Below are 14,424 nucleotides of genomic sequence, written 5' to 3'. Positions count from 1 at the left end.
CCCTGTCCCACATGAGGTTCACTGTCTTAATACCCATTTTACTTGAGGTGACTGTGGCACGGAGAAGGTAGGTGACTTACCCGAAGTCAAGCGGCAGACAAGTACTGGAGCTGGGATAAGAACCCGGGTCCTGCTGACTCCCAGGCCCATGCTCTATCTAATAATAATAATTTTGATATTTGTGAAGTGCTTACTTGATACTACTATACTAAGTGCTTAGGTAGATACAAGATAATAACGATAATAATAGCAATGATGGCATTTGTCAAGCACTTACTATAAAGGCTGCAAGATGGGTTTGAGCCCAAGGGGTAAGTAAGCATGGGGAAGTCAGGGTCGTGGTCCTCCCTGGCTTCTCCTGGTAATAAACCACCTGAGCTGCAGGCAGGAGGGAATCGGAGCAGCAAAAGGAACTTCTGCCACAACTCCCCCTTCCTGACCCCCCTCCCCCAAAAAAACCCACAACCGATAAAAGGGGGAAAGAACTGGCCCCTCTGGGGCCGCAGAACAAAGAAAAGAAATATCTAAGACCTGCGCCGAGACACCTTATTGGGGCCGAGGCCAAAGCACCTAAGACTTTACCAGGATGGTGTGCTGCGGGCAGCCGGACTCCTTGAAACTCCTCTGATGTGAGACTATCTTCAGGAAATTTGGGGAAGCCAGTAGGATTGGTAGCTCTCTTTGCTCATAATTGTGTGTGGGTGTGTGAGTGTGTCCACCTCTACCCCCGTTTTAATTAGACTAAGCATGAGATAAAGTGTGCCGCTGTTTACGGTGGTAATAATAATAATAATAATGATGGCATTTGTTAAGTGCTTACTATGTGGGGTGGGTACAAACAAGGTGAGACTGGCAGGTTTTGGTGACGGACAGGATGTGAGGAGTGAACGAGAGAGCGGAGTCGAGGATGACGCCAAGGTTGCGGGCTTGTGAGACGGGAAGGTTGGTAGTGCTGTCTACAATGATGGGAAAGTCAGGGAGAGGGCAGGGTTTGGGAGGGAAGATAAGGAGTTCAGTCTTGGACATATTGAGTTTTAGATGGCGGGTAGACATCCAGATGGAGATGCCCTGAAGGCAGGAGGAGACCCGAGCCTGAAGGGAGGGAGAGAGAGCAGGCGCAGAGATGTAGATTTGGGTGTCATCAGCGTAGCAAGGATAGTTGAAGCCATGAATTCACCAAGGGAGGGAGTGTAGATAGAGAACAACCATGGGGTGGTAGAGAGAAGCAGCCTCCCAGAACAAGCCTCCCGCTTTACTATGCCATACTACACTGTCACCAGGCACAGCCTCTCTGAACAAGCCTGGTGTCACCAGAGTTAATAGAGAGGCACGGCCTCCCAGAATAACGACTGGGTGCCACCAGGGGGCAGGCTGCTGCTCTCAGAACAGAGGCTGGTTCTGGTTCCAGGGGCCAGAGGAATCTTCTCCAAAGCTGCTGTTCAGTACTTCTCCTTGGCCTCTTACACTGTGGGCACATTCAACTCCCAGATTTACCCCATTACTGAGTGGAAGTATGTGTGTGTGTGTGTGTGTGTGTGTGTGTGTGTGTGTGTGTGTGTGTGTGTGTTTGTGAATAATAGTGGGGAGGAAGAGTGTTGAGGTGGTTGCCACTCATAGCAGAACAGGGACTGGGGCTCTGTGCAGGAAGCTGATTTGATTGGGACTGAGAAACCCCAGGGCCCTTAATTCGACAGATAGGTCAAGCTTCCCTGTGACTATAGCAAAAACTCCTCACCATTCACTTTAAACCACTTAACCACCTTGCTCCCTCCTACCTCACCTTACTTTTCTCCTACTGTAACCCAGTCCACACGCTTGGCTCCTCTGGTGCTCACCTTCTTACTGTACCTCGATCGCATCTATCTCACCGCCGACCTATCCCTCACATCCTACCTCCGGCTTCCTTGAAACTCCTCTGACATGGGACTATCTTCAAAAACCTCGGGGAAGCCAGTCAGATTGGTAGCTATTTTTTTGCCATAATTGTGAATGTGTGAGTGTCTGTAGGCATCTATCCCCCTTTCAATTAGGCCAAGCGTGGGATACACTGTTCTGCTGCATATTGTGGTGGCTCGGTTTCACTTCTGAACTTGTTTCTGAGCGCCTCAAACCGAAGGGGAGACGATTCCCCTTTGACAGGGTCCTACCTTGAGCACTTGAATTGAAAGGGGAGACAATCCCCAGAGAAGGGCTCATACATTAAGGGCCTGAAACTAAAGGGGGAGACAATGAGACAAGCGTCATCAAAACCCGATCCCACGAACCTTCCCAGATGATGAGGAATCTGGCCAGAGTGAGGACATTTGGGCCGGGTTGGGTCCTACCTGGAAGTTCAGGCCAGATCACGGAAGACCAGATGGTTAGACCCTTCCTCGGCTGGCCACACTGAGGTCGACTCACATGGATTCCCCAAACATTGGCAGACTGCTCTTCAAGCACTGTGAAATTTCCAGCGATCCCAAAAAAAACAGTGGAAAGAACACGGGCCGTGGAGTCAGAGGGCCTGGGTTCTCATTCCGGTTCCGCCACTCGCTTGCTGTGTGACCTTGGGTAATGGCTTGACTTCTCTGGACCTCAGTTTCTTAAATAGCAAAACGGGGATTCGATAACTGGTCTCCCTCTTACTTAGACTGTGAGACCCATGAGGGACAGGGATTGTGTCCGACCTAATTGACCTGTGCCAACCCAGTGCTTAGAATAATGTTTAACACATACTAAGTGATTAACAAATACCAGAAAAAAAGAGTATTCCAGGACTGTGGCCACTTCCCTTGCTCCTTGCTCCAGATCGAAAGCCCGTGGGAGTCTTAGGGTGACCAAAATTGTATCTCTCCTCCTCTGCCTGCAGTAATGGACGTGCCCTCAAGCCACTGGCAGTCCCTGGCTCCCTGGTGGCGGTGAGGGGAGAGGGCATTTTTCTGAGTGTGGAGGAGGTGAGGGGGAGAAGTGGGAATGAACTGGGTGCAGCTGATCCTCTCACTTCCATTCAAGGAGTGCTTGGAGAGAGTTGGAGGAGTCAGCATGGCCTAGCAGTTAGAGCCTGGGCCTGGGAGTCGGAAAGAGCTGGATTCTAATACCAACTCTTAGGGGAAATTGGGCAAGTCACTTCCCTTTTTTAAATGGTATCTGTTAAAGCACTTATGTGCCAGGCACTGTAATAATAATAATAAATAATAATAATAATAGTATTTGTTAAGAGCTTATGCTGGGGTAGATGCACTGTTGTCAGGTTGGACACAGTTCCTTGTCCCACCTGGGGCACTCAGTCTTCACCCCCATTTTCCAGATCAGGGAACTGAAGCCCAGAGAAGTGAAGTGACTCGCCCAAGCTCACACAGCAGACAAGTGGCAAAGTTGGGATTGGAACCCCCATCGCTGTTGACGGCACTACCGTCCTTCGCGTCTCACAAGCCCGCAACCTTGGTGTCATCCTCGACTCCGCTCTCTCGTTCACCCCTCACATCCAAGCTGTCACCAAAACCTGCCAGTCTCACCTCCGCGACGTTGCCAAGATCCGCCCTTTCCTCTCCATTCAAACCGCTACCCTGCGCGTTCAAGCTCTCATCCTATCCCGTCTGGATTACTGTATCAGCCTTCTCTCCGATCTCCCATTCTCTTGTCTCTCCCCACTTCAATCCATACTTCACGCCGCTGCCCAGATTGTCTTTGTCCAGAAACGCTCTGGGCATGTTACTCCCCTCTTCAAAAATCTCCAGTGGCTACCAATCAACCTACGCATCAGGCAGAAACTCCTAACCCTCGGCTTCAAGGCTTTCCATCACCTCGCCCCCTCCTACCTCACCTCCCTTCTCTCTTTCTACAGCCCAGCCGCACCCTCCGCTCCTCTGCCGCTAATCTCCTCACCGTGCCTCGTTCTCACCGGTCCCGCTGTCGACCCCCGGCCCACGCCATCCCCCTGGACTGGAATGCCCTCCCTCCGCACATCCGCCAAGCTAGCTCTCTTCCTCCCTTCAAGGCCCTACTGAGAGCTCACCTCCTCCAGGAGGCCTTCCCAGACTGAGCCCCCTCCTTCCTCTCCCCCTCCTCCCCCTCTCCATCCCCCCACCTTGCCTCCTTCCCTTCCCCACAGCACCTGTATATATGTTTGTACATATTTATTACTCTATTTATTTTACTTGTACGTATTTATTCTACTTATTTTATTTTGTTAATATGTTTTGTTTTGTTCTCTGTCTCCCCCTTCTAAACTGTGAGCCCACTGTTGGGTAGGGACCGTCTCTATATGTTGCCACCTTGTTCTTCTCAAGTGCTTAGTACAGTGCTCTGCACAAAGTAAGCACTCAATAAATACGATTGAATGAATGAATGAATTAATTAATGAATGAACCCAGGCCCTTCTGATGCCGAGGCTCATGCTAGGCCAACCTGCCTCAGTCCCCTTATCTAGTAATGTAATGTGCTTGACTCAGATCAAGCTTGGCTCCTCAATTTGAGTAAATCATGAAACCAAGATATTTGAGTCAATCAAATAACCAAGTTACTTGAGTCAATCAAATGGCCAAGTTATTTGAGTCAATCAAATGATTGGGCTTGGCTTTGAGTAAATCAAGTCACCAGGTAGTATGACTTAATCAAACTACTGGGCTTGACTGGCTTGAATCAATTAACCAAGCCTGGAGTCAATCGACCCATCAGCCACACCCGGTGTGGTGAAGCCGGTCTAGGCAGAGGGAAAGGTCAGAGAGAAGGGTGGACCAAAGCATGACCTTGACCACTGTGCTTCCACAGCTCACAGTTTTAATCCCCAGTTTACGGATGAGGTCCCTGAGACCCAGAGATTTGAAGTGAGTTGCCTATGGTCATCCAGCAGACAAGCAGCGGAGCCCGATTTAGAACCCAGGTCCTTCAGGCTCCCAGGCCCGCACTCTATCGACTAGCCACGTTGCTTTTCCTGCTAATCTTCCTTCCCCCTTTATAATCGGTATCGATCATGCCTCTATCTGGGAATATAGTTCTCTGAGGAACCCCAAAGCTGAAGCGCGATATGGACTATTTGGAGGAACCAAAACAGAATGATAGAAATGTTTAAAATAGCACTGTAAGGTTAAATGAAAGAAAGATTAGAAGCAAGATTAAAAACGGGTTTCCCTGCTTGGAGAACGTGAGAGGCCTTAATCACGGAACCCAAGGGTGTGAAGGAATAGCATATCTTCTAGATATCTTCTAGACTGTGAGCCCGTTGTTGGGTAGGGATTGTCTCTATCTGTTGCTGAATTGTACTTCCCAAGCACTTGTACAGTGCTCTGCACACAGTAAGCACTCAATAAATATGATGGAATGAATGGATATCATATGAGTGATGGTAAGCCGTTGTTCTAGACAACTGATAACCGTCTCCTCCGGTTTCGTCTGTCAGTTGCTCTGTCCGTTGCCTGCTATGTGACCTTGTGCAAGTCACTTCACTTCTTTGGGCCTCAGTTTCCTCAGCTGTAAACTGGGAATTGAACCCTACTCCCTCCTACTTAGACTTTGAGCCCCATGTGGGATGAGGATTGTGTCCAACCTGATAACTCTCAATGCTTAGAACACATGATAAGTGCTTAACAAATACTATTAAAAAAAAAAGAAAAATGAACCGAAAAACCGCAACAATGATCCAGAGCATTTCATAGTCAGTATTTGATTGAAAGTGAAAAAATTAATAATTGTGGTGTTTGTTCAGCACTTCTTATGTGTCAAACACTGTTCAAAATTGAAGCCATTAGGAAGATTCTGGGCTGGGTAGAGATACAGTGAAGCGCATGACCTAGCAGAAAGTATACGGGCTTAGGAATCAAAGTACCTGGGATCCGATCCCGGCTCGGCTGCTTGTCCACGGTGTGACCTTTTTTTTTGTTTTTTGTTAAGCGCTTACTATGTGTCAAACACTGTTCTAAGCTCTGGGGTAGATACAAGGTAATCGGGTTGTCCCACATGGTGCTCACAGTCTTAATCCCCTTTTTCCAGATGAGGTAACTGAGGCCCAGAGAAGTTAAGTGACTTGCCCAAAGTCACATAGCTGACAAGTGGTGGAGCCAGGATTAGAACCCATGATTTCTGATTCCCACGCTACTTCCCTGACCTTGGGCAAGTCACTTCACTTCCCTGGACCTCTGTGACCTCAACTGGAAAATGGGGATTAAGATTGTGTGTCCCATGTGGGTACAGGGACCCTGTCCGACCAGATTAGCTTGTATCTACCCCAGCATTTAGTACAACACCTGGCACATAATAAGGGCTTAACAAATGCCACAATAATTATTGAAGCATCAGCAAAGAACCCAGTGGAAGAGACTTTGGAGATCTTTTAAAGAAGGGTTCAGTGTTGTTTGTCTGGGATGGTTTAAAAGTAACCTTGCCAGGAGGCAGGGGAATATTCTAGACAACCTCTCAAAGTTCCCTCCAGGCCTCTGATTGGACCATACGACAAATTTGGGTAGGGGTATATCCAACTCAGTATAGATATATTCCCTTAATTACAGCTCCCTAGAGATACCAGGGAGGGAATTTTGTATTCATTTTTCATGTGTTTTAAGTGTTTGTCTTGAGCCAAAGTTCTGTTTCTGTCCCATTAAAAAAAAATAATAATAAACTTGATTTGTTTCCTTTTAGTCAGAATATGAGATTGATGACCCTATCTGCGCCTACGTGTTCTCAATACTTGTGGTGTTCACAACACTGCGAATCGAATGGTATACTGTAGTAATTATGCTGTAAGATAAGAACTGTGGAAAGAGGATTGTTTTACCTCCATTTTTATCCCTGTCACCTGGGAGCTCATCAGTTTCCTCCTGGCTGCCTGCATTCAAACCATTTTCTTCCTTTTTTTTTTTAAATGGAATTCATTAAGCACCTACTATGTGCCAGACACTGTACTAAGCACTGGGGTAGATGCAAGTCAGATTGGACACAATCCCTGTCCCACATGGGGCTCACAGTCTTAATCCCCATTTTACAGATAAGGTCACTAAGGCCCAGGGAAGTGAAGTGACTTGCTCAAGGTCACACAGCAGACAAGTTGTAGAGACAGGATTAGAACTCAAGCCCTTCTGCCTCCCAGACCCCTGCCATACCCACTAGGCCATGCTGCTTCTCCTGCTTGAAATACTGAGAATAGTGCCAAGGACTCACTAGTAAATATTGCAGAGTTTGTTGTTCTTTTACCTGTAGACTGTACACTCCCTGTGGACAGGGAACATGTCTGCCAACTCTGCTTTACTGTACTTTCCCAGGTTTTTAGTCCAGTGCTCTGCACACACAGTAAGCACTTATTAAATGCCTTTGATTGAGCAATTCATTCATTCAGTCGTATTTCTTAAGCACTTACTGTGTGCAGAACACTTGTACTGAGTGCTCGGGTAGGAACAATACAATGGTCAACAGTGACAGTCCCTGCCCACAATGAGCTCAAAGTCCGGTGTGGGGTAGAGGGGAGATGGGCATCAAATAGATAAAATTGCAGATATATACATAACTGCTGTGGGGGAGGGGGTGGGCAGGGAAGAGCAAAGGGAGCAAGTTAGGGCAATGCAGAAGGGAGTGGAAGATGAAGAAAAGTGAGGCTTATCCATCATCATCCTCAGCAGCATTTATTTAATGCCTGCTTTTTGCAAGAGCACTCTACTAGATGGCTGGGAGCATAAAAAACCTATAAGGCCTGACACCTCCTGGTCTTTTAGGAGCTTATGGCCTAATGATGCAGGATCTCTAGAAGGATAAAGTGCCCTGGGGTAGGTAGAGGTGGGGAAAATCAAATTAGTCCATGTTTCCATTGGTTAGAAAGATTTTAGGAGGCAGAGGGAGAAGGAATGGAACCTAATGGGATTATTGATTCATGATCATTTATTCAGTCATTTATTCAATCGAATCTATTGAGTGCCTACTGTGTGTACAGCACTGCACCAAGCACTTGGGACAGTACAAAACAACACCAAATGGACACATTCGCTCTCGACAACGAGCTTACAAAATTCTGGATAGCCTTGTCTTTTTTTCTTTTGTTATGGTGTTTGTTAAGCGCTTCTGTGCCAGGCACTGTACTAAGTGCTGGGGTAGATAGAAGCTAATCCAGTTGGATGCAGTCCATGTCCCACATGGGGCTAATGGCCTTAATCCCCATTTTCCAGAAGATGGAACCTAAGCCCAGAGAAGGAAGTGACTTGCCCAAGGACCCACAGCAGACAGGTGACAGAGCTAGCTGGGATTAGAACCCCAGTCCTTCTGACTCTCAGGCCCAGGCTCTATCCTCTCGGCTACTCTGCTTCTCACCATTAATATGGGTATTCAAGCTTTGGCTGTATTTTGTGGCTCTCTGACGAGAAGCTCAAAACATTTTGCAAATGTCATCTCCTGACGGCCCACAGAGTCCGGTAAATATTGTCCCATCCCATCTTGACTACTGTATCGGTCTCCTCGCTGGTCCCTCTGCCTCCAGTCTCTCTATCGCCCAGGGTATTTTCCAAAAATCTCACCTGGAACAGCAATAGTTCAAACCATGGAAGTGAATGAGCTCCCTGAGGGAGTGAGTGTAAAGTCAGACAGAAAGGGTCTCAGAAGAGAACCTCAAGTGATCCACACAAGTTAAGGGATGGAGGGAGAACTGGTGAAAGACTTTTTCTTGACTGTGTTTTTTGAGTGGTATTTGTTAAGCACTTACTATGTGCGAGGCACTGTTCTAAGTGCTGGGGTTGATACGAAAAAATCGGGTCGGACAGAGTCCCTGTCCCCCGTGGGGCTCACAGTTTTAACCCCCATGGTCACCGAGGCCCAGAGAAGTGAAGCGACTTGCCCGAGGACACATAGCTGACAAGTAGCGGAACTAGGATTAGAACACAGGTCCTTCTGCCTCGTAGGCCTGGGCTCTGTCCACTAGGCCTTGCCACGTATAGTCTCCGAGACCGTCGACGGGCAGACGAGAACTGTGTCAAACTGTGTTCGGCCCACCTATCCGGGATTCTGGCGCACCTGGTCAGACACTGTGACTCGTAGGAATTTTTTGTCCTTATTATGCGCCAGGCCCTGTACTAATTGCTCGGGCGGAAACTAGCTGATCACATTGGATACAGTCCCTGTCCCACTTGGGGCCCACAGTCTTCATCCCCATTTTACGGATGAGGGAACTGAGGCCCAGAGAAGTGAAGTGACTTACCCGAGGTCACACAGAAGACAAGTGGCAGAGCTGGGATAAGAACCCATGACCTTCTGACTCCCAGACCCGGGTCTGTATTTTTCATGGAAAAACATTGATTTTTCATGGAAAAACATTTCATTGTCACGGGAGTGTGATGATGACACTCCCCCGATTCGAGGCCAGAAAGGAGGGGAGGCAGGCGGGAGCAGGAAGGCTGGGTCTAGGCTGTAGGCCTGGGGTTTCCTTTGCTAACCCCCTGCCACACCCTAGACCGAGCCACCGGAGCCCGTCGCGATACGGGGGTCGCCCGCTGGCCTCCCGCAGCCCGAGCCACCGTCGATCGGTTATCGGTCGATCGTATCTATTTAGCGTTTACTCTGTGCAGAGCACTGTACTGAGTGCTTGGGAAAGTACACTGCAATAGAGTTGATGGACATAATCCCGATCCTTAAGGAGCTTGCGGTCTACAAGGGAAGACAGACACTGAAATAAATGAGAGAGAGAGGAGATGGCCACCTGGGACTGGCAAGTGCTTAGAGGGATACCATCCAAGTGTACAGGCCATGTAGAAGGGAGAGCAATTAGGGGAAATGAGAACTTAGTTGTGGAAGACCTTTTGGAGGATATAATAATATGATAATAATTCTGGCATTTGTTAAGTGCTTACTATGTGTCAGTCACTGTTCTAAGCGCTGGGGTAGATAAAAGGTACTAGGGTTGTCCCACATGGGGCTCACAATCTTAACCTCAATCCCCACTTTATTGATGAGGTAACTGATGCACAGAGAAGTTAAGTGGCTTCCCCAAGGTCACACAGCAGCCAAGTGGAGGAGCCGGGATTAGAACCCACATCCTCGGACTCCCAAGCCTGTGCTCTCTCCACTGATCCGTGCTGCATAGATGTGATTTTAAGAGGGCTCCGAAGATGGGGAGAGCGGTGGGCTGTTTGATTTGAAGGGACAGGCTTTTCTGGCCATTCCTCGGGCCCGGTGTCAGTGGCCTGGACGTGGGGTTATGAGGAAGGAACTGAGACGGGACAGGAAAGGGGGGTAGGGGTGGGGCCGGAGATGAGACTGGCTGGAGAGGTGTTTGGAATTAGTGTTTCTCTGGACAGACCCTTTCATCCTATCCTAATCATTCATTCAACTGTATTTATTGAGCACTTACTATGTGCAGAGCACTGTACTAAGCGCTTGGAAAGTACAATTTGGCAACAGATAGAGACAATCCCTACCCGACAACGGGCTCACAGTCTAGAAAGGGAGACAGACAACAAAACAAAACAAGTAGACAGGCGTCACTAGCATCAGAATAGATAAACAGAATTATAGATATATACACAACAATAAAATAAATAGAATAACAATTATGTACAGCTATACACAAGAGCTGTGGGGCAGGGAAGTGGGTAGCTCAGAGGGAAGGAGTAGGGGCGATGGGGAGAAGAGGAGGAGCAGAGGAAAAGGGGGGCTCAGTCTGGAAAGGCCTACCTGTCCTACTCTATCATTTTGGCAGCCATACCGTATCCAATGATGCAGCTGGGCCATCTCTCAGGGACAACTGATTTCTACCCCAGCTGCTTCCAATCAGGGGAATTAGTGACTAAGGCACACACGCCCCACCCCCATACTCTTCCTGCCCTATATAAGCCTGCAGGGCCCTACTTTTTTCAAGGCTGGTTGTCTTTGAATCATGGTAGTGGCTGGGTTTGGGAGAATAAGGGGGTGGGGGGGTTTGCAAAGAGGCTTTGATGTGCTTACTGGCTTAGTAGCTGGGAGTTTTTCGAGGTTACTTAATTATCCCAAAATCCTGTCTGTAGGGCTGGACTGAGAGGGTATTTTTACTCTATCCTGACCTCATTAATTCCTGCATTGGGGGGCAGGGGTGGTTAGTGGGCTAAAGAGGTTATTACTCCATCTTAGCAGGCTTCCTGTTCACTCAAACTGCCTCTTTGTTCCCCCACTTCTCTCTGTGGCTGTGGAAGTTCTAAGGGACACTTTGCTACTGCAATCAATCAACAGTATTTGAGAGCTTCCTTCAGGAGGAACACTGTACTAACCGCTTGGGGGAGTCTAATAGAACAGATTAAGCAGACATGTTTCTTGCAGCCTTGCCTCACCACCTCAACACACCTGTCCCCTCTTCTCTGCTCTCATTATGGTGTTGCTTTCCCTTAAACCTTCAGATAGGCCTGTCTTGTGCATGTTGACATAGTTCCCTTTTAACTCTATAGGTCCAGTATTGGAATAATGCGGGGGTTTGGATCCAGATGATACAACAGGTAAGGGGAGATTCTGGGTACTTAATTGATGTGGGGTGAAGGCTTCAGTGCTTAGAGGGTGGGATTAAGTGCATTGGTGAGCTGGAAGGGAAAATTAAGTGTGTTTTTTAGGGAGGGGGTGGGGAGATGAGAACTTTAGGGAAGGCCTGTTAGAGAAGAAACAATTTCAGAAGGCCTTTTATAGAGATGGAAGACTCCTGGTGTGTCAACAGGGTAGGTGGGGGGTGGGAGTGCCTGCTGGGAGGATGTTTGGGATGGGTTGAGGGTGGATGTGGTCCAGGTGAGGCATAAGGAGCTGGCTGGAGCTTTCAGGCTTTTCGTAATCCCAGGTGGATGTCGAAGGAGTCCTGATGAGCAGACAAGAAGGACCAACTTATTTGTCCTCCCAGAAGCTTCTCACCACACTTCCTGGTTGTGAAGACCGTTGCCCCTTCAGTGAGGACCCAGAGCAGCTGATCCCCATGGAGATGAGGAATCAAGAGCTGAGCTTCCATCCCTAAGGGAAGGTGATGGGGGCATGACTAGGGGTTACTGTGGGAGGAGGGCAAGGTGTAGAGAGGGGTGTGTTACTCTCAGTACAGTGGCTGGTTCTACCCACTGGGGCTAAGGCTCTGCATAGGGAACTGGTTCTGTGACTTGACTGTGGGACTGAGAAAACCCAGGATCCTTAATTCTATAGAAGGGTCATTTCTCCCTGAACCCACAGTCCTGTCCACAGGGTCACCCTGCAAATCCTCAGCTCCTCTAGAGGTGGAACCCCTCTGTGCTTGACAGTGACTCCCTCTGAGGGGGTTGGGAGGGTGCAGGGGGAGTGGGGAAGAGCCTAGTGTTAAGAGTGAAGCTGACTAAAGTGTTCTGTGGCTTGCTAGATGTGAGCTCTTCTGGGCCAGGAAACTTCCCCAAGGCCCTCCATGCAGGGTTTTTCTGTGGGGGTATCAACCTCACAGATGTAGTAGACCTCATTAATGCTTGGGTTTGGGGTCAGGGTTGGGTACTGGGGTGAAGGGCCTACCACTCTCGCCAGGCTTTCTGGCCACTCAAACTGCCTCTTTGCTCTCCAGTTTCTTGCTGTGGCTGTGGAAGTTCCAAAGGGCACTTGGCTCCTGCAATTCATCAATGGTAAGTGAGGGCTTAGTGTATGCAAAGCACTGTACTAAGTGCTTGGGGAGGTAGAATGCAACAGATGTTGTACACCTGTTGCCTACCCACCTCAGCACACCTGTCCCCATTTTTCAGCAATTCTAATAGAATTCTCTTCCTATCATATAGGTCCAGCATCAATATAATGAAGGGGACCCAGATGATATAATACAGGTAAGGGAAGAATCTGTGTAAAAAGATATGTACTTAATTAATGGTGGCGGGGGGCGGGGGGTTAATGCTTTAGGGTTTAGTGGGTGAGAGTAAGTGCCTGGGTGAGTTGGAAGGGAAAGTAAAGTTCGTTTGGAGGGGTGGGGGCATTGGGGGCTGGGGGGATAAGAGCTGAAGTCAGGCAAGGCTTGTTAAAGAAGAAACCATTTCAGGAGGACTTTTAAAGATGTGGGAGAAGGCTGGTAGATCCAGTGGGTGGGTGTGGGGTGGGAGGTCGTGTGGGATAGGTTGAGGGTGGATGTGGTCCAAGTGAGGCATAAGAAGCAGGCTGGAGCTTTCAGGCTTTTCCTAACCCCGGGTGAGTGCCGTTCAAAGGTGGATGTCAGAGTCCTGATCATCATCATCATCATCATCAATCGTATTTATTGAGCGCTTACTATGTGCAGAGCACTGTACTAAGCGCTTGGGAAGTACAAATTGGCAACATATAGAGACAGTCCCTACCCAACAGTGGGCTCACAGTCTAAAGGGGGGAGACAGAGAACAAAACCAAACATACTAACAAAATAAAATAAATAGAATAGATATGTACAAGTAAAATAAATAAATAAATAGAGTAATAAATATGTACAAACATATATACACATATACAGGTGCTGTGGGGAAGGGAAGGAGGTAAAATGGGGGGATGGAGAGGGGGACGAGCGGGAGAGGAAGGAAGGGGCTCAGTCTGGGAAGGCCTCCTGGAGGAGGTGAGCTCTCAGCAGGGCCTTGAAGGGAGGAAGAGAGCTAGCTTGGCGGATGGGCAGAGGGAGGGCATTCCAGGCCCGGGGGATGATGTGGGCCGGGGGTCGATGGTGGGACAGGCGAGAACGAGGTACGGTGAGGAGATTAGCGGTGGAGGAGCGGAGGGTGCGGGCTGGGCTGTAGAAGGAGAGAAGGGAGGTGAGGTAGGAGGGGGCAAGGTGATGGAGAGCCTTGAAGCCCAGGGTTAGGAGTTTCTGCCTGATGCGCAGATTGATTGGTAGCCACTGGAGATTTTTGAGGAGGGGAGTAATATGCCCAGAGCGTTTCTGGACAAAGATAATCCGGGCAGCAGCATGAAGTATGGATTGAAGTGGAGAGAGACACGAGGATGGGAGATCAGAGAGAAGGCTGATGTAGTAGTCCAGACGGGATAGGATGAGAGCTTGAATGAGCAGGGTAGAGGTATGGATGGAGAGGAAAGGGCGGATCTTGGCAATGTTGCGGAGCTGAGACCGGCAGGTTTTGGTGACGGCTTGGATGTGAGGGGTGAATGAGAGAGCGGAGTCGAGGATGACACCAAGGTTCCCGTCTTCCTGATGACAGGAAGAGATGGATCAGTGGATTTCCCTTCCCAGAACCTTCTCACCAACCTTTCTGGCCATGAGGACTACCACTCCTTTAGTGAGGACCCAGAGCAGCTCATCCCCATGGAGATGAGGAATCAAGAGTGGAGTTTCCATCTATAAGGGAAGGTGATGGGGGCATGACTAGGGGTTGCTGCAGGAAGACTCAGTCCTGTCCACAGGGTCACTCAGCAAATCTTCAGCTCCTTTAGAGGTGGAACCCCTCTGTGCTTGACAGTGACTGCCTCTGAAGGAGTTGGGAAGGTGGGAGGGAGGGGGGAAGAGCCTAGTGTTAGGACTGAAACTAAGTGTTCTCTGGCTTGGTAGATGTG

Source organism: Tachyglossus aculeatus, unplaced genomic scaffold, assembly GCF_015852505.1.
Source record: "Tachyglossus aculeatus isolate mTacAcu1 unplaced genomic scaffold, mTacAcu1.pri scaffold_175_arrow_ctg1, whole genome shotgun sequence".
Taxonomy (NCBI): Eukaryota; Metazoa; Chordata; class Mammalia; order Monotremata; family Tachyglossidae; genus Tachyglossus; species Tachyglossus aculeatus.
Note: the sequence above shows the minus strand (reverse complement) of the source record.